Source organism: Eumetopias jubatus, unplaced genomic scaffold (genome assembly GCF_037043125.1).
Source record: "Eumetopias jubatus isolate StellerSeaLion01/CBP00866 unplaced genomic scaffold, mEumJub1_p1.0 scaffold_1, whole genome shotgun sequence".
NCBI classification, from domain to species: Eukaryota; Metazoa; Chordata; class Mammalia; order Carnivora; family Otariidae; genus Eumetopias; species Eumetopias jubatus.
This window is the reverse complement of record NW_028274807.1, coordinates 190,568,209-190,587,841: the sequence shown is the minus strand read 5'-3', so window position 1 is coordinate 190,587,841 and position 19,633 is coordinate 190,568,209. Positions and strand designations below refer to the sequence as shown.

The 19,633-nt window shown below is 43.1% G+C and overlaps 1 protein-coding gene and 1 non-coding gene across 4 annotated transcripts in view; one reads left to right on the top strand and one right to left on the bottom strand.

Moving 5' to 3' along the window:
- FHIT (fragile histidine triad diadenosine triphosphatase) overlaps positions 1-19,633 on the bottom strand; it is a 1,452,058-nt gene that overhangs the window by 75,029 nt on the left and 1,357,396 nt on the right. The window lies entirely within an intron of this gene.
- Positions 2,409-2,515, top strand: LOC114214688 (U6 spliceosomal RNA). The gene has a single exon (XR_003610469.1). It is a non-coding gene; the product is annotated as a U6 spliceosomal RNA (small nuclear RNA).

Here is a 19,633-nt window from a genome sequence, read left to right as displayed (position 1 = left end):
GGGAAAGATGTTCAGAAAGTCATATGGCTTCTTTGCGCTACTAATTGTCTAGTCTCAGTTCAGACAGTTCTAGAAACAACACTCATAACCAGGGCCATTGTCACACCTCTGGGGAATAGGGAAAGCACCAGAAAAGAGGTCTCCACTGGAAGTCATGGCTCTAGCTATGACCCTCTCCTATAGAGAACTCTATTCAGGAACTTGCTTGAAGACATGCCCAGATTTCTGGATTACAGAAAAACGGGAACACTATAAATGGTTAGCTATTTCAATGGACACCCAAAACTGTATTTTGGAATGTTGCACTATATCGAATTGGATAGGATTTCATTGAAATCCCAGGGAGCCTTTCATATAGCCTCCCAAATCCAATGTCATACATTTGGGGGGTGTGTGAGGGGGAGATCTAGCTTAATGCCAGTGAGAAAACAGGAATTCACTGTGGGTACCATCCTCTGGAATGAGCAAGGCAATGGGATATAAAGTTTGAGACTTAGAAAAGACTTCAGAGGTCCTGTCTTTTCATGTTACAGGTGAAGAAACTGAGGCCCAGAGAAACTGATGGCTTTTTAAAAGTTACACAGCGAGTTAGAGTCAGGACTCAGGCCTCCTAAGTCCCAGGCCTCAGCAGGTGATTAGCTAACCATAACATAGGGTGATCACAGTGCACAGCAACATTATACCATAATTTCAGAAAAGCAAGGGAAAAGGAGATATTATCCAATGGAAGCTATTCTGGATTAGCAACTTTAAAGATGAGCATTTGAAGGACACATGGTGACCAGTCTGGTAGAGCAGAGATACAGGGGCATGACAGTGCCTACAGACGTAGGAGAAAAACACATTAAAATGATGTTCCCACGGAAGAAGAATCAGACTCCAGGTTGGTTTCATGGGGCAGATAGAGAACCAGTGGGTAGATCAGAAGGAAGCAGATTTTTTAATTATGGCAAAATACACATAAAATTCTCCATTTGAACCATTAATTCAACAGCATTTAGTGCATTCACAATGCTGAGCCACTATCACCACTATCAAGTTCCAGAACATTTTCATTATCCCAAAAGGAAACCTGTACCCATTAAATAGTAATTCCTCATTTCCCCCTCTCTCCAGTCCCTGGCAACCACTAATCTGCTTTCTGTCCTGATCGATTTGCCTATTATGAGTATTTCATATAAATCAAATCACACAGTAAGTGGCCTTTAGTGTCTGGGGGATGCAGATGTTCCTACAAGGCACTCGGGATTGCAGGACAACTGCGTGCTTTGCAAGGGGGTGGGCTCTTGCCTTCCAGGAGGTTTGAGTTCCAGCCAGGGCTAGAATCCCTGTGGTGGGGGCACTGTCACGAGAAGTGGCCTGGTGAAGGACGGCGAGCCAGGGCTTCTCAGCCAAGCTTCCTGGGATGACCTCTCCCACCAGCACCCCAGCTCTGCCCTGCGGCCACTCTCTGCTGTATCAGAAAGCACAAGTCTAGCAAAGCCCGCTTCTCCTGCCGATTTCCTCTCTTGCTGCTCTCCTCCCGCCTCCTGCTCTGTTGACACTTGTTTGCCAACTTGCCTGACACACCGCAGGCAATCTTCCCCTCCCTTGAGCATGTCTGACCTGAACGTACAGCTTTCTGCTGAGCTGATCTGGAGTTTTCAGCTGGCTGTTGGTGCAGCCAGGCATGTATTAAGAGCAGGGATAAATAAGGATCGTCTGAGCTTTAACTACAGATTTGACTCAAGAAGCTCAGGAATAATCTATAAAACCGGACAGTCAAGGGCAATAAAATTAGCTACGAAAGGACTATAGGGTGGAAACACTATAGTCTTCTGGTGCTCTGACCACAACATACACTTACACACAAAAGCCACTATCAGCACTGCCACAAGCCTTACAACAGCTTGGAGGAGACGCATTATATTTGAGAGGCTGGTTTAAGGAAAATCAGAGGGGGAATCTAAGGGGATCACAGAAGTGTCATTTTCCAGATGGTCATAATAGATTTCATCCATGACCTAGAAAATCATATTAGAACAAGAATATCAGGCCTGTTCCGTGTCTCGGACTGTTAAGTTAAAACATTCTTTCAAAAAAAAAAAAAGTTAAAGAATGTGTACTGGGTTGACTGGTGCCCTCCAAAAATTTGGAGGAAATAGGTTTTTGGAGATATAGTTAGTTACATGAAGTCACACTGGATTAGGGTGGGCCCTAAATCCCATGACTGGTGCCCTTATAAAAGAAGGGTGATTTGGAGACACACGGACATCCACAGAGGGAAGAAGGCCATATAGAGCTGGTGTCAGAAATCGGACAGATGCACTAATAAGCCAGGGAATGCCAAGGATTGCCAGCAACCACCAGAAGCTAGGGAAAAGGGAAGAAGACTTCTTCCCTAGAGCCTTCAAAGGGAGCATGGCCTTGTGCTCGCTTCGGCAGCACATATACTAAAATTTGAATGATACAGAGAAGATTAGCATGGCCCCTGTGCAAGGATGACACGCAAATTCGTGAAGCGTTCCATATTTTTTTGTGCAAGACTGTTGAATCACAGATCTGTACCTCTGAAGCAAATAATGCAATATATGTTAAGAAAAAAAAAAAAGAAGAAGATAGCAGGAGGGTAAGAATGAAGGGGAGTAAATCGGAGGGGGAGACGAACCATGAGAGATGATGGACTCTGAAAAACAAACTGAGGGTTCTAGAGGGGAGGAGGGTGGGGGGATGGGTTAGCCTGGTGATGGGTATTAAGGAGGGCACGTTCTGCTTGGAGCACTGGGTGTTATGCACAAACAATGAATCATGGAACACTACATCAAAAACTAATGATGTAATGTATGGTGATTAACATAACAATAAAAAAATTAAAAATAAAAAAAAGATAAAAACTGAAAAACAACAGCAGGATGCTGTTCTTTATTTCAAGCACATTGGTAGGCAGGAAAATTAGGTCACTTACAGTAGCAAAAGCTTCCTATCTCCCCAAACGGATATTCAAATGCAAAAGCATGTATATTATCCACATAGTCTCTTAGGAAAACAACAAAAATGTTCTTAGCAGTCTACGGGATGAATCAAAGCAAAGAACTGATCAACGGGGGAAATTGTGTAAGAAACTTGTGAGCACTAGCTCCTCTTCTATACAAACTTATACTAAGTAATTGTGCTAACGATGGGTATAAAATAATACAAACACAAATACCATTGAAAGAAAATATGTATAATGTAAAAATAAAATAAATAATTTGATGAAAAAAAAAAAAGGGAGCATGGCCTTGCTGACACCCTGATTTTGGACTTCTAGCCTCCAAACTTGGCAAAGAATAAATTTCTGTTGTTTTAAACTACTCAGTGTATGGTGATTCGTTGCAGTCACTCTAGCAAACTATTTTAGGACAACCTGATTCCCTCTTCTTTTATATGGGGGTAAAGATCTATTTTAAAAAATGGAAAAGACTTTAGCCCTTATAACAAATCTCATTATATATGCTCAACTACTGAACACAGGTTCATAAACAAGTAGTACCCAAACCTACTGACATTAAGAGTCCTTTCTTTCTATTAACCAGGTTTTGTTTTATATTTTTGTCTGGTGGTCTTATTTGTCTCCAGGTGAAGAGAAAGACTGACCCTCAGATCCCTTTGTCCTCAGATCTGCTCCTCGCTCTTTGGGGGATGCCTTTCTTCAGGCTGCCAAGCAGAGTCTTCTCTCAAACTGTTTATCCTTTGCTCCCCCTTGTCATTTTCCAGAGAGAGACCCAGGGACTCAGAGGCAAGCTCACAAGGGCTGAGCTGTGATTCCTCCACGTTGATTATAATTTTTATCACATTATATGGGATCCCTCTGGTGGTTACCGAGAGACACGTCAGTTTTGAGAGATTAGGGACAAACCAAGAAGCTTCAAATCTACAGGATAAGAGAATCAGGGTTTCCAAGTTCTGGCAAGACAGACAGACGCTGCACTGCTTTGGGCATCTTCCCCAAGTCCGAGTGACAGCTCCCAGGGCCCAAGGAAGGCTCCATTTGTCTGGGGCATGAAATGCTGCATTGGTGATCCTTGAAAACTAACATCATCTGTATTAATGGGAATAGTGGATGCAGAGCTGTCTTGCCATAAGAAAAACAGCACAGAGAATCCCAGTCACATCAAAGGAGTGGGTTCTGGCTGCAGGGATTCAGAATGACAAAGAGCCCAAGATGAGAGGTTGATGGGGACAATATTGCCAGACCCCGGTATGGGACAGATTTCTGAGCATCTCATCAAACATCTCCAAGAACAGCTCCTCACAGTGACCCTGCAAAGGCAACCAAAGCCGGCCCCCTTTCTTATTTGCAATTACCTATAAAAGCATCTATCTGGCTGGACCCAGCCTGTCTCTCGGTTTAAAACAGTGGCAGAATAAGAAATAACCTAGGAAATGAGTCATTTTCTTGACTGGCTGGGGCACCCTCAGTTGATATTGGTAAGGCTCTATTAAAATGCCTTTATGTCCTGATATGCATAGATGTGTTAATTTATAGCATATTCATCAGAAGACCTAAATTAATTGCTCTCTGATGAATTCTCTAACACCTCCTTTCTGTTTTTCCACCTCCCCCCCCCCACCGCAAAGTACACTGATAAGGTCAGCAGCACTATCAAATGCAACACACTTCAACTTCCTTCCAAGCTCTTAATTAAAGCTAATTAGTAGTTTCGGTAATTAGCACATGTAAGCTTTTTACTCTCTGAATTAATAAGACTTACTCCGGTTTGGAGCCAAGTAGACTTTTCGCTCTCTAGTTCTGATTCCTGAACTGCCTTGGTTGGTTAATTTAAAGCATGTCTGTTCCAAGTAGAATACTGGAAAGACACCATTACTTAACAGTGGCCTGCTCTCAAGCCAGAGTGTGAGTTGTGGATAGGCAAGAGAAGAATTGTTGCCACCAGAAAAATGTCAGAACCCTTTGAGGCTGCAGTAACTGACCACTCTCAGCCCCTCAGTGTGAAATGGGTCGTGTCCAGTTACCACATCCCTGGGACTTCACACATCTCCAAGATGCTCGTTTTCACTTACGTCACCTAGGGACGACATGTCTGCACTGAGCACATCAAATCCTGATTGTAACAGAACACAGAGGCAATGGCTGTGGGGTACCAAGAAATAACTGCTCATTTTGGCTCAAATAGAAATCAAAAAGGAGAAAAATCATTAAGTCAAATCAGTTTCTGCTTTTGTATAGACAAAGAGATTTTCCAAATAGCTTTATGTTTCTTTTTTTAGTCAGTGTGTGGGCACCCTGCATGCCCGGACAGAATTAAGTGTGTTTTTTAAATCAAGAAATCAAATCTATATTCTATTAAAAGAAAAAAGGCTCTGTGATTTGTTTTCAGACTTTAGAAACAGTTTGAGAAAAATCTTCCATGGGTGAGCTCATTTGCTACCCTTCTCAATACTAATGTCGGGGAAAAAAAAAAAAAAACAGAAACAAAACAGCTCAGTGATTTACTGGATCCCTTATAGGTCCAGAACAATTGTGTGGGGAGTGGGGAGCTCATAGCACCAGTCATTTTGATGCCTCGGGGCAAGGAAAACAGTCACTTCTGGGTCACGGGATTCTCATTTTAATGGTACGACTGGAGCTGTGACAGCCACATGTGGGTCCGTATGGGACAGCCAATGTTACTAAGAGCAAAGACACATTTGGTCCTGTGGATGTCTGTGACTGTGAAGGTGACCAGGGATAGTGGGTTCCCATAGCCTCTCAGGCTCAATTCAGTAGGGAGCTGTGTCTCCCCATGAATGATCTCATTCCGGGAAGTAGTTGAGTGAGTTCCATAAATAGTGGTTCTCACATAGGGGTGATCCTATTCCCAGTGGGTATTTGCGATGTCTGGATACATTTTTGATTGTCACAGCTGTTAAGGGAGATGTGAGTGGGGGTGCCTACCACTAGAATCTAGGAGGTGGAGGCCAGGGATGCTGCTAAACATCCAACAATGCACAGGAGAGATGCCTACAATGAATAATTATCTGGCCCTCGAGGTCAATAGCATTGAGATTGAGGAACCCTGATACAGAAGACCTAAACAGGGTCTGAGCCTCTCATTGTATTTACTAAATAAGAGGCAAACATGAGCTTTCTTGACTGACTATGGACTGATCTTGGCCTTATAACAATTAGAGACTTTATGACAATGATATTACCTCGAGGGGCTGGAGTGGAACCAGGCTGAAAGCACGCTCAGGGTGATTCCAACCACCCAAAGCCAAGTGTTGGGCATTTTTATACTACAGCTTGGACCGACATATTGCATTATGGATGAGCTCACATGCCATGGCAAACAGTTTAAGAACGATGCTTATATTTAATGAATCCTAAATGGTTTATTACTGAGGGTTAAGTTCCTGCTTCCTGTGGGAATTTGACATTTATGAAAATGCCCGTGCATTAATTATTCAGCAGAGATGTCCTTCCTATGGAAATTCACTTTCCTGATACACGTGACAGCGCTACATTCCCTGTCTGCATAGGCTACTTTGTTGTTAATCCTCCAAGCATTAATTAAATAAAATTTACAACCAAGCCAGGATACATCTACCCTCAAATATTCTGCAAAAGACAGCTAAATGCTCTTTGATTTTTCCGGCTAGTAGCCAATCGTTACCCATAGCTACTTACATTCTTCCTTTTGTTCTTTAAACCATAAACCTGGTATCTCTTCCCACTGAGAAAGAAAACTATGCTTAGTAATTAAATTACACCACATTAAACTTACTTAACTTAAGTTCACCAGCAGGGAAAATTCCATGCCCCTGGGTTTAACAATAACTCCTAATCACACGTGCAAACCATATCTTTTCTGTGAGTTGTTATAATTTTCGTTCCTGGAATTCCATTAAAAATGGTAATGTCATTACTCCTGTTAATGCTCAAAACCAACAGCATAATCCTGCATTTTAATTAGTAATTATAATTATTATTTCATTAATGAAATGTTTAGTTGGTAATTGTCTTTGAGCACCTTACTCCCTAGACTTATAAGCATTTCATAACATCTAGTTCACTGCCTATTTCTGATGAAGTGGCACGGTCAACCTTATTTTACTTTAACAATTTCATGTGGCTCTGCATCTCAGGCCCTTGACTGGCTGCATATTTACACTTTGGAAAACGTGTGGCTTCTGGCTCTCGATAAGGTTTGCATGAAGACTTACCCTCTCATGCTTCTCTGCCAACTTAAGAAGGCAAGTCAGTGTGCTGCCAGAGTGCATAATGCGTGAAGAGAAAAATAATTCTTGGAACCCTTGGTTAATAATAAATGTGGGATCCAAATTCATGGATTTTTGAGAGAAGACAGAGCAAGGGTTTAGAGGTACTCTTTGGAACAGGAAGGTTGATTTTAGAGCTTAAAGAATTAAAAATAAGCTGGGAGGGTTGTCAAGAATTTCATATCAGGCAAGATTTTTGTTGATCCTTTTGCAATTATCACAGATAATCTTATTTACTTGGATGGTATTTTAGGGGTAGGAGGAAAGCCTGTCTTCCCCATGAAAATGTAAACACCCAAGAGTGGGGACTCATATATATGCCTTGTAGACAGTTGTATTCCCAGCTCCTGATGCAATGCTGGGTGTACCTGCCATTCAACAAACAGCTGGATAGGTCATTGTTCTGGTGTGGCATGTGGTTAGGCCATGGAGAGGGATACTGAGGTACGAGAGTTGACAAGTTAAGTCAGGGCTCTGTGATGGGAGCGGGGTGTTGGATGCTAGGAGCTACCATATTGATGGGCTGATGGGCTTACGAATGACCTAGAGTCAGAGCTGTCTCTAATAGGGAATCCTAAAAGGAGGACAGATTCATCTTCTTGCTCTCCATGCAAAATAAAATTTAAAAATATATACATGTATGCATACACAGACACAGACACGTCGAGCACTGAGCAGAGAGAATGATTCAGAGAAGGGAAATCTGCTATCCTCTGGCAATTATACAAGGAGAATCTGAGCAAAGAAAAGATATGCCGCTAGTATTTCAGGGAAGGATTCACAGCTTCTGAGTGAAACGGAGCTAGAACAAGCTCAGGCTGGTTGGAGAACGCTCCATGTGTGCTGTGCATTACAGGCAAACTATGTAGAAACTTCCAAATCTCTGGGAGAAATAAATGATGGCCAACAGCTTAGTGTTGGCCCAAACGTCAGAATGCACACAGCCGTGGTCTGGGAGACTGAAAAGCCATTGAGGTCCTGCGGGATCCTTCCCACTGGTGATCTTCGAGGCTGCTGATAATCTACAGCATGACGAAATGTCAGGACAAAGCTTAAATTTTGGTCGTATTTTACGAATGTCTGCATTTAACAAGTTAATGCTTTAGCACATATACATATATAGAGCAACTCGTTTGGAAGTAACACCAGAAATCACAATTTGAGACCCTTTGTGAATGTGCGTGGAGGTCCAACTAGACCCCCATACAGGTCCTTTATCTTTCTTTTTTCCCTAGACCACATGGACTCTAAAAATAATATCCCTCCCCTATTATCCATTTAATTTCCACAGAGCTCCAGACTTGTGGGGGAAAGCTAGGCATGGGGTCCCTCCCTCAGGGAGCTCCCAATCCAGAGCCCACTTCCTTTTGGACTTTCTTTTACTGGAAATCGCCTTTCCTTTTCTAGTTTCCTTTGCTGAGTTTCTACTTATCAGTGGGGTCTCACAAAGGCTACAGTGGTGGGAGGGGTAGATACACCTGAGAAAACATTTAAGGTCATTGCACCCTAGAACGAAGGAGCAGGTTGCTTAATAATCCTGAGTATGTGCTCTTGCTCAAAAGGCTGGAGCAGGACTTTTAAAATAAATAAATATGACTTATTGGACACTTACATCACATGGATTGTCACTTTTAATCTGCTTCAGAGAAATTGGACTAGGCACAATGAGAATGAGGAGTGGGCCCATCCCACATACATCCAGGTCCATTACATGCTTTGCTGGAGGCCCAGGTGGGCTCTGCCTTGTTTGTTCAACTTCAGCTCTGATTGGAGCTGTTGTCCAGACCATGTGGAAGGGAAGGGAAAGATCAGCCTGGGCCAAGCAGGAGAGTACTGAAAGTGAACTCCAGGAAAAAGTATGCAACCCTCTTAAACCATAAGAGAAGACATTTGGCCATTTCTAGCTGTTCTCAGGAAGGTGAACCCACTTACCCACTGGGCGTGTCTTACTCAACAAAAACTGTGAAGGCCAGTCCATTTGTGGGCTTGGCCCCAGAAGGTCATGTCTGATACAGACTGACAGCAAAGACTTGGCTGCAAACGGGATCCTTGGGAGATGGTGCGTAAGGCAGCTAATTCTGCTGGGCCTCCATTCCCTCCTGTGTGAAATGGGGACAGGGAGCCCTGCCCCCAGGCTTTCTGGGATGATCACATGGAATAATGCATGCAGAGACATGAGCACCGTACCTGGCACACGGTAAACACTCAGCAGTTATCATTGTGTCATCCTCAATATGGTTTTTGCTTATTTGCTGTAGTCTTTTTGCTTTCATTAAAAATTTAAACAATACCACCAGCCTCAGTTGCAGGCATGGTGAGCCTGGATTTAGAATACCGTGAATTCTCTTCCTGGTGTGATTTGAAAAGGAGGAACATTCTACGGGATGGTTTAAGGTCCATGGGAAGGTGTGATGGTGAATCCCGGTGTCATGCTCACATATTATTACCAGAGAGAACAATAAGAGCCATGTGGGATGATTTAAATGCATTTTTTTTTTTCCCAGACAGTTATGAGTAAGGGGAGCAGGAAAGTAGCTCACTAGCTCATGCTGGGAGGCAGGAGCACAGACAAGAAGGTGCTACACAAACACACAATGAGAGAAAAGTGTGTCTCTCAGAGTCCACTGTAGGAGCCTTCCTGGCTTGTCAACCTTTTTCTCTTTGAACTTTCCCCTTCTCCCCTCTCCTGAACCACATTCCCTGTCTTAAGAGCAGGATGGCTCCTTATCCACATATATATCCCCTTTAAAGACTGGCAATTGTTTTATGCTCAGAAAATGTTTGCTAAATGGATGTTCTGAAGCTCTACAGAAAATCAGCAGACCAGAAGTGAGGTGAACAGGACGCAAGCCAGGAAAACGGCTGGGACAGGGGTCTCTTCCTTGTTAAGGAACTGGTATGGACGCACAGGACATGACAGTAACCCTTTGTTCGGTGAGAACAATTCCCAGAGATGAGGCTGAGGCAGATGGAGACAGCTCCCCATACAGTCTGAGCTCTCTGCAGACCCCGGCATCTTGGTAGATCTGAGGTTTAGCAGATGGTGTTTTTGCATTAATTGTCTAAATTACCATCTATAAGATCCTCTGTTTTCTAAAAACTGGTTTGCCGTAAGGCTTTCGGCTTTTAATTTAACTTAAATATTTGTGTGTGTTGGTAGTGTACCTATGTTGCAGGTTGGCCATCCCAGAGGGGCTGTGTGAGAGATCCTAGGAGGAACGTTGGGGTGTAGGGGGGTGCAGCAGAAGCTGGTCTGCAAGACGAGACTATGCCCACCAGTCAGGTGCGGGAAGAGTCTCAGCACCGACCAAGAAGAGAATGCTTACCATGGTGGCTGCTCATGGCCCCACCAGCACACCAGCATTAGTGTCAGAAGAAAGATGAACTCTGGAGCTACACAGAGGCAGTCCCAGAACCTTCCTCCAGCCTTCAAAAGGCACTTAGAAAACTTTGTGGCCAACTTGGGCTGTCAGTTTCATTGGTTTTATTCACAACGATTTTCTCTCCAATCCAAGCTCCTCTTTCTTTAAAAAAATAGAAAGGAAAAAAAAAATACAAACAGTCTTTGCTTTACTAGCAAGAAATGAGGCTGTAGAGCCCTTCAGAGAGCCAGTACCTATTTTCTACAAGCTTGGGCTGGGAGTTTCTAGGGGACTCCAAAAAAGGAAAGGAAAGGACAGGGAGGGAGGACAGGAAACAGGAAGGGAAAGTGAGAGAGAAGAAGGGAGGGAAGAAGGGAGAGAGGGCAGAGAGGAGAATGCGGACAGCCATAGCTTATGACTGAGGCGGGGGGTGCAGGCATGGGGGAGAGAAGAGAGCCCTGTATTAAGAACTTGTATGAATTCTGGAAAGGAGTGAGAGAGAGAGAGAGGTCTTTGATCCACTCCAGAGAGGGAGACAGAAAACTTCAAAGCAGAATCGCAATCTCCTGCACTTTCCCTGCTGTAAGTATGGAGCATTCATTAGGGAGCAGCTCAGCCCCCCTGCCCCAAGGGTGGCTGCCCCAGACAAGGGATCCAGCTTGTTCAGCCTCCCCCAAACACAGCATGTGCAGGGCTTGAGAACACAGATTCCCGAGACTGTCCGCTCCTATATGGGATTAATTCACTGATGGAAGGAATCTCTATCCAGGGCAGCTGCTGCTAAATATCAGCTTCCCTTGCAAGATTCAGAGAAAGGGGGGTGGCGTTTTGTCTCCTTGACACTGTGAGTCAGTCACAGGGAGATACAGCTGAATAACAGCCCAGGAGGAAGATCCTTGATCTCCTCAAACTCTTCAATCTCAAAAATAAGGTGTTTTTTGGCGGGGGAGAAGTGGTGGGGATTTCTTTACCATTCAGCTCGGCTGGTAGCCTTTTATAAAAAGTAAAATTTGCTTTTATTAAAGGCAACAGATCTGCTTATGGGAGCACCACAGACCTCACTGGGATTCATTTTTCCTAGTTGTCCCAGAAGACTGGCCAGACTTCTGGTTCCCATGGACACTGGAAGTCATGCAGTGAGATCATGTTTACTTAGCTACCTCTCCTTAAACAGAACTGGTCACCTCGACAGAGTTGGGGGGACATGAGTCTCCCCAAAGTAAAGCCACACTGGAATGCTCTCCTTCCAGCAAGGCCCTGGCAAGAGAAACCAGATGCCTCATCAGCACGGAGAGGAGATGAGCCCTCAGCTTCTTATTCTTTGTAGTGACTCATTTGTGTCACAGTCAGTAAAAATGGCAATGCAGTGAGGAACACGGATAAAAAGAAACATCCTGGAGAATTCTCCTGGTTATTTTTAAAATATTGTCTCTGTTGACTTGAAGTGGTATAGAAACAGTTCCATATGCTGTGTTCCTTTTTTTCCCCTTGCTTCTTATAGTTTAAACATAGATGTACTATCGGATACAACTTCTGTTAACAATATGGCCTCCTGGTTAGCAAAGGAGTGGTTTTCTTCTCACAGGCTTTGGAAGGGGGAAAGCTGTTAGCCGCCTTGCATCCCCTGCTCACATGTAATTGTGGGAAGTATTATGCTCTTAAGTTCTTTGCCACTTCTTTTCTGTCACGCAAACCAAAATGACATACTCGTTTCTCTAGGTTCTGGCCTGCTTTGGACCAAATGAAGCCCCAGAAATTGCTCATCCTAGCAAGTGCGTCTCTTTTATTTTTATACAGAATAATATGTTTGTCTATATTTCCTATTGTTTTATGGAGATTATTACCAGTACTTCTTCACTCATTTTCTTTCTCTTAAAAAAATCATTTTCATTTATACAGATTAACTTATTCATACATTTGTACATAAAATTTCAAAACAGACACAAAATTATACGCCCTTTTGACCACCCTGGCCTACTTTGGCCCCCCTCCCCAGGGGTAAGAACAGTATTACCAGATTGACTCATATTCTTTCAGACATTTTCTGTATATTCACACAGATCTATGTATAGAGTTATATGTCTTGTTTTGTTTCTACTATTCTTAGATGAATGGAATTATACCATAGAATGGATCCTTCATGATTTATTTACCCATTCCTCTACTGAGTGATATATATACTTTGCCTGTTAATTTGCTAAACACCCAGGCTCCATTTCCAACATTTGTAACCAAACCAGGCTGGAGCAGTAGAAAGAATACAAAAGTGGGCTGGGTTTTAGTTCAACTCTGTCACTAATGCCCAGGTGGCCTTGGCCAAATCACTGTCCTCTTTGGGCCAGCTTCTCACCGGTTGGGGGCCGGGCAAGGGCACTGATCAGCTTGTTCAGGCCACAGCCCCTTAGTACTAAGGTCAGGCTTTTCATACTGCAGTATAAGTGATTTAATTTAATAAACACATATTTAGTGCCAAATATGTGCCAAAGTTCTCTGTTATCCAAATGCCTCTACACTTGGAATTATGCAGGTTTCATAGGAATCATTGGTACTGCCACAGTCTAACTCAGAGGACAATGACTGGTAGGCTGTGGAAACTACACAGGTACTTTCTCTGAGCGATGCAGAGGTTTTGTTTTAGTTGAATTAGTTATCAATATTTTTTAAAAGATTTTATTTATTTGACAGAGAGATAGAGAGAAAGCACAAGCAGACAGAGAGGCAGGGAGTGGGAGAGGGAGAAGCAGGCTTCCCGTGGGGCAGGGAGTCCAATGCGGGGCTCAATCCCAGGACCCTGGGATCATGACCTGAGCCGAAGGCAGACACTTAACTGACTGAGCCACCCAGGTGCCCCTAGTTATCAATATTTTAAAATCAGGAAATGTCATAGAAAAATACAGTCTTCTTACTTCTCTTAGAAGAAAATAATATTTGGCAATAGTAGGCTATACATCTGGACAAAGAAAAGTTATAGACTGTGTAGGCAAGATGGGCTCTTTCATGCCTTAGAAAGATCGTAGTGCTGCCCCAGACAATGGGGAAAGTACAAAAAGGCAAGAAGCAGCAACAATTCAGAATGGTTCAGGCAAGTCTGGATCAGGACAGTTCCTCCACCCATTCTCTCAGTCTTATCCAGAATTCCTAATCCTCTTTTCCTACTTGATTTTTCTCTCATCCTCTCCACATGCTATCTGATATGTTTTATCTCTTACTTCTTCATTTCATTTAGTGTCTCTCTCCCCTATTCCAATGTTAGCTGTATAAGAGCAAAGATTTTCGTCCATTTTATTTTTCAATCTCAACACTAAGAATGCCACGTACATAGTAGACACTCAAAAAATACTTAGTGAATTGATGGGAAAAAAAGGAATGGATGGTTGGATGGTTGGACAGATGGATGGATAGATGGATGGGAGGGAGGGATGGAAGGAAGGAGGAAGGAAAGAGGGAAAGAAGGAAGGAAGGAGTTGGAACAGGTAATCTGATAGGCATAGTTTCATGGGGATGTTCCCATCCTTGAAGAGAATCAGTCTGGTATGGAGGACACCTTTGTGTACAATGAATGATAGATAATAACAAGTATCAGCATTATGAACAAATTATTAAGGCAGAATAGAGAAGAAAGAAATTGAACCAGAGTATATGAAGTTCTTAGAATAGGGCCAGAGAAAAATGAGTAGAATTTCTCCAGCTAGAGAAGAGAAAGGAAGGCCATTCCAAGCACATGCACCTCCATGCACAGAAGCTCAGAAGTGTGAGTGTGCACGAAGACTCAGAGAATAACACATAGAGCCCAGGGCCGAGAGTGGCGTGTACAAATCAGATGGCTAGGCAAGGGGGTTAGGACAAGATAATGAAGAAAATTTGATTTGCTAGGCTAATGTGTTTTAATTTTATATACTTTGTCAGTGTTTCTCAGGGTACAATCCTTGGACAACAAGATTCTCAATGGGTCTCCAGCAATGCAGCTCAGAAATCTGCTCTCATAAATGTGTCCTCCATGTGGTTCTTACATGCACTAACATCTGAGAGGCACAGCTTTAGAAGCTATCCATTCTCAAACATGTCTGTTCACTTGGATTACCTGAGAGGCTTTAACAGTATGAACACGCCCTGGCTTCAGTCCACTACTGGTGATTCTGATCCATAGCCCCTAGAGCCTAAAATATTTGCCACTGGTTCTTTACAAATGTTTGCATGTCTCTGCTCTACAGCACCTGCTGGCGATAGAGAGAGGGGGGAGGGGAGCCAATTTAGAATGGCGAGGAGGAGTTGAATCGGGGCAAGAGAAAAGAGTAAAGTGAGAGACAACATGATGAATCCATAGGCTTTTCTGGCTGATTCAATGTATGAAACGAGAGAATGAGAAGAGTCATCAGTTTCATATTCCCAATTTGGAGGTTTGGGCGAATGCCATTAACCAAGATGAGGTTCGTGAAAGAGAAGATGATTATAGGAAGGTGAGTAGGATCCAAGTTAAAGACTTTCTGAATTCAAAGTGCAGATAAAGATGCCCAGGAAGCCACTGGGGATATAAGCCTAATATTCAGGTGAGAGGTCAGGGCTGAAGATCAAGACTGAGGGGCTATGATCCTAGGACAGGAGAAGTCATGGAGTAGACCAGACCAGACCACACATGGAGGCAAGTGGGCCAAGGGAGAAATTCTGAAGAACCCCATGGGTTAAGGGGCTGACAAACGAATAAACCTGAGAAGCAGGCAAAAGGGGGAGAGAGAACAAAAACAATAATATCTGTGGGAGCAGAGCCACTGGTGTTGGCTTTTGGGGTGGTCTTTTCTGGGCCTAGGAGGTGTGGAGAATGCTCTGGAGACTGGGTGCCTCCTGCCAGCTTCCTATGGAGACGACCATGGCAAACACCCCACACCTATCATCTGCAAGGAGACAGCTGCAGTTTTGCCTCTTCTCATGTGGTTTCCTCACACCCACCCCCGGGGAAGCACAATATGATTTTCCCACAGAGCAGATGGGATGCTAGCTGGCATCACCCCTGCCTTGCAGAGTGTCCCCTCGGCTCAGCTCTGACAGAGAGCCTGGTAGTGCAAACAAGGCTGGCTCACCAGTGCCTGGCACCCAGCAACCACTGAGCCTGCCCTGCTGATGCCTGGCGATGTACCGACCAACAAAGCCTTAAGCACCAAGATCAGAACAATTCTTAGAGAGTTGCCTTCTCCATATAGTTGGAGAGAGGAAAAAAAGGAACAAAGGAGAGAAGACAGAAAGAGAGAAAGAGGGAGGAAATTAAGAAAGGAGGGAGCTAAAGAAGGGAGAGAAGACAAGAAAAGAAGAGCAGTGTAGAAACTGACTAGCTACAGAGCTGGAGGTCCTCACACTGGGTAACGGACCTTGGGAGCTGTTGTGTATACTGAAGGTAACCACATGGGCTAGGTGTCTAGCACAATACCTGAGACACTGAGCACCCCCTACACGTCTGGTAGGTCAGCCTCTAAACTGATTGACCCTTTGATAATTTTCACATGGCCATGCAGCAAAATCCATGTGCAAAAGGTTGGGGGAAATTCCCTATTGTGCTACATTCTTTTTGTACTCTGGTTCAGCAACACTGTTGCTGAACAGTGTTTAGCTTGGGTAAAATTTGATACTTCAAGAGTAGTCCCCTACTGAAGGGAAAAGGGAGCCCCCCTTCTCCTAGGGAGAGACAGTGAGTACACCATCAGTGAAGGTTCAGTGCGTTACAGCAATGCACCAAAGGTAAGTTACATGTCTTCTGCCAGTTTCCGGCTTCTAAAATGTCTCTGCCCATTTCTTCCTTTTTTTCAACCACTCTCTCCTTCCTGCCTCCCTCCATTCCTCCCCATCCTCACTGTGGTGGACTAATGTTTGAGGGGCATCTTTCTAAGACTTTACTTATGTCTCCTACTGGGAAGCTTTGCTATTTGGATTTTCCAGTGAGCTCTGCAAAGGGGCTCTCAAAGAACTTTCGAAATCTGCAGTGCTGCATATGTTTTGGTAAAATGAAGCAAAGGTTTTATTTATTTGGTTGGGTTTGCTGTTGGAAGTGTTGCAGCCTGCCCCTGGGGCCTCCTACTATCTTGACTAGCACTTCTAGAGCATCCCTTCCTGCTGACTTGCAGAGGGTTGGATTCTTCTTCAGTAGTGCCTATGCTGCTGTATTGTTGCCTGTTTGCTTAACTTCATATTTCTTCTCTGGATGGATTTTCTACGAAGATCATCCCTACTTGTTTGATATTTCATTTCGGATCTTGTCATTTTCTTTTTGAGTGTGCTTTTTTTAAAAATGGATGTTTCTTTGGTCAGAACAACTTCCCATGGGCCTCGGCAGGTGTTAATGGCACTCTCATTTATATCATAGAGAACATCAATTTCTAGGGGACAGGTGAGTTCTGCTATGGTTCAGAGGAGAAATAAATCCTTTTGCAACTTTGGTTATTTTATTTCATATCTGTGGCCTCAGAGGAGGAAAGAAGTTGACAACATTGGCCACGTCCGTCCATGAAGACTTCTCCATTATCAGTTCGTTCCCCAGTCTGGAGTAAGGAACACTCAGAAAAATGCTCAGGTTCACTCATCTAATTTGCTGGGTCTGCAGAAGAATAAAACTATGTCTAAGGCACATAGACAGTTTAAGAATCAGGCTTTGAAAGAAGTCCTCAGTTTATCTTGTGCATCAGTGAGTCTCGCGCTAGAGAGGACTAAAGGTTCCCATGTGGGCCTTTGGTAGAGAAGAGGCACAAGTCAATGGACTGAGACTCTGTGGGTCCCAGAAAACCATTTGCCCAATCTGCTCTGGGCCAGCTTTGCAAAGGTCCCCAGCAGAGCTGGCAGTCTGAATTCATGAAGTGACTGCATCTGAACGCAAGGAAATTTGATATCCTTTACCGATTTTTTAATGACCATTTACATGGCAATTTTATATCCATCCATCCATCCATCCATCCATCCATCCATCCATCCATCCATCCATCCATCATTAGTAGTAATGTCCCTAAGGCTGCTTTCTTGCTTAAAACAAGGAATCTTGACAGCTGAAACTGATTTCACTAACCTGCCACAGCTCTGGGGCATCCTCCAAAACATGAATCTTTTTGCTATTTTCGGTTTAATTCACTAGTATATTTCCATATACAGAGTAAATGAGAGTGAATACACATCTAACTCCATTATTCTCTTCTACTCTGGCCACCCTACTTAAAACTGCAATGTACCTCCCTTTAGCAATCCTATTCCCCTCAACTGTTCTTTGTTTTTCAGCCTAATATGTACTGTACTCATTTATTATTTTTATGCTTTATTGCCTGTGTCTAGAATATAAGATCCATGAAGGTAGGGATATCTGTCTCGCCTGGCCCCGCCTGGCCCCACCCCCATGATCAATGTCACAAAAACACCCCTATGTATTTCCAAATTTCTCATATGGCTCTGATGAGACTTTGCTTGGTAACTACTGCAAGTTGTTTGTTTGTTTGTTTACACCATAGTTCCACATAGCAAGTAGTAAGTCTACTTTATGGCATCTTATGGGCCCTCTCAAGGATGATACCTTTTCCTTCCTATATGCCTCATTCAAGAGATTTCAAAATCCTTTCACATAATTAAAGACAGTGATATTTTATGGTAAAACTCAGCTGTCAAATATGCCTTCTGTGCCAGTCATTAACAAGCCAGTAAACGAGTATTTACTAAGTGCTTTTGAGTGTTATACCATGCTGTGCAATGTACATTTCAAAGCATTTCCATGCTCATTTCAAAGCATCCTGCGTGTGCATATTCTGGGCCACTGGAGCTCAGCCTCTGATCTAAGCCTGCCCCCACCTTGTAAGCAAAAGTTAGGCACTTCAATCAGAGAACAAGTTTGACTGATTTCTTTTCGCCGTACTGCTCAGTTATTCAACCGTGATGGACAAACTGATGAGTTAAATTGGAATAACACAGTCCAAGAGAATGACATCTGAAGTCAGTGATGGCAAAAATAACAGACATTTCTATGACAGAATATCAACAAATAATTAGTGATTGTCTGCTGGATACAAAATTCTGTGTCAGAGAACAACATAAGGTATGGTTAACATGGCATTGATATCATTCTGCTGGGGGGGGGGTTGTGACAATGGAATATGTGTGTGGATACTAATACATAAGTGTTGATACTGAGAGTTGCTAATACTGAATGCTTTACACGCACGATCTCATTTAATCACTAACATGAACACTGTGGATATCCCATTTTACAGATGAGGATAATAAAGCCCAGAGAAGAGAGAGGACAAGCTGTCACTCAGCTGGGAATTGGCGGGGCCAGTACTTCAACTCAAGTTTGTCTGATGCCAAAGAGTGTTAACCATGATGTGATAGATTAACATTTTGTAATTGCCTAAAATTGGCAGTTTCCATCTTCTTTGGTCGTATAGACACAAACTCATGGAGACAAGTGGGAAATATGTATTTTTAAACTCTGTCTTTAAAGTGCTGTGTGTTGCGTTGCTCTGAACTTTCCACTCCATCTCATCTTTATTGTTTTAATCCACTGGTCTCTGCAAATGTGACGTTTGAACACAAATTGCTCATCCTGAAATGAATTTTGATGTCCCACATGAAAGAAGCACTTAGAGATCTATCTCTATTCTATTTCAAGCGACTTATGTAAGAATCCTTTATGATCTTTCCTAAAATTGAAATGAAAACCACACTCTGACAACATCACGGGATAACACAAGTGTTCGATTCTGTGAACAAGGTAGCAACATCACTGATTATTTGGAGTTTAAGGCAAAGAAATAGCTATTTCATTTGATTTTTTCATTTCTGAACTCTACTGTCAGACTGCAATCCTTTTTTCTATCTTCATATAGCTTTTTAAAAATGATCATCAAAAACAAGAAACAAAGAAAAAGAAATAAACTACATTTTCTTGCTTCCAGGACTGGAGACATTTTCCCCTTGGCATGCACTCTAGTAAGTAGGAAGATCCAGAATGAAAGTTACGGTGTTGCTTCAGTAACTTCTAAGAAATCAATATAATTTTGGTTTTCTGCTAC